The 1,225-nt window shown below is 31.4% G+C and overlaps 1 protein-coding gene across 1 annotated transcript in view; it reads left to right on the top strand.

The window, feature by feature from the left end:
- n4bp1 (nedd4 binding protein 1) overlaps positions 1-1,225 on the top strand; it is a 16,951-nt gene that overhangs the window by 13,192 nt on the left and 2,534 nt on the right. The gene's annotated exons all lie outside the window — the stretch shown is intronic.

The following is a 1,225-nucleotide window of genomic DNA, read 5'->3' as shown; positions in this document are numbered from 1 at the left end:
CACGTTCTAGTGAACCAAGTATCTGTATTTTGTCTCATCTCGTGCGCTAAGTGTATTGTCACACCTCTAGTGTCGATAAGCGGTGAAATAGCTCATAATTTTCAAAGTGTATGATACAGCTTTCATTCTTCAGGTCAACCATATATTCATGAAAAATAATCAGTTTGAATAAAGAAAGCAATAACTTTGCTATAGTATCCTTTCAAATGTTAAAGTTACCACAGTCATTACTATCATTTTGACTTATATCTTTTCTTTATTTAAAGGCTGAAATGTGAGGTTTACCTTTTTATTAAACTTTTTCAAAGCTTTATTTGAACATTTACATTAGATATTTCAACATGCTATTAAACTGTTGTCAGTCAAGTTGTCATTTAAAATCCAGAACATCATTGGTAATGTTATTATTTTAGTGATTATGCAAACAAAAATCATTTTATTTGTTGTTTGTTGATTTTTATTTTTTTGTTTTAACCCCTGTATTTATTTCTGTGATCAAAGCTAAATTTTCAGCATCATTACTCAAGTCTTCATTGTCACATTATCCTTCAGAAATCATTCTAATATGCTTATTTCCTGCTCAAGAAAAAAACAATTATAATTATTATCAATATTTAAAGCAGTTGAGTACATTTTTTTTTCTGGATTCTTTTATGAATAAAAAAATCCAAAGATCCGCATTTATCTGAAATAAAAAGCTTTTGTAACATTATAAACTATATCATTCAAAAGCTTGGAGTCAGTATATTTTTTGTTGGGGTGGGGGGGGAGAAATTATAGAAATTAATACTTTTATTTAGCAAGGATGCTTTAAATTGATCAAAAATGATGATAAAGACATTTATATGGTTACAGAAGGTTTCTGTTTCAGATAAATGCTGTTCTCTATTCATCAAAGAGAGCTGAAAAAATCTTCCAGCATAAAGCACAGTTTTCAGTAACAGTCTCACGTGCGCACAGCACGCAGAGTAGTTTCGTTTTGAGTGAAAACAGGACGGAAAAGCTGGGAGGTTTTAAAAGAGTGCCAAGGGAATTATACAAATGAATATATGAATGAATTAATTATATGAATGTTCCTCTGAAGGCTCTGACTGTCTTCAGAAACGATTCGATGGCATTTTGTTTTCATCTTTGCTCTGTAATACCTAAAGGAAGTGTTCTTACTGCTTTGTCCACGGAGGTTACGGGAAACAGCTTTTCTTCAGCTTTTCCATAAGCGCCACCT

This window comes from Sinocyclocheilus rhinocerous, unplaced genomic scaffold (assembly GCF_001515625.1).
Source record: "Sinocyclocheilus rhinocerous isolate Xijiao unplaced genomic scaffold, SAMN03320098_v1.1 scaffold1938, whole genome shotgun sequence".
In the NCBI taxonomy this organism is placed as follows: Eukaryota; Metazoa; Chordata; class Actinopteri; order Cypriniformes; family Cyprinidae; genus Sinocyclocheilus; species Sinocyclocheilus rhinocerous.
The sequence above is the reverse complement of the archived record's forward strand: the minus strand, read 5'-3'. Positions and strand labels throughout refer to the sequence as shown.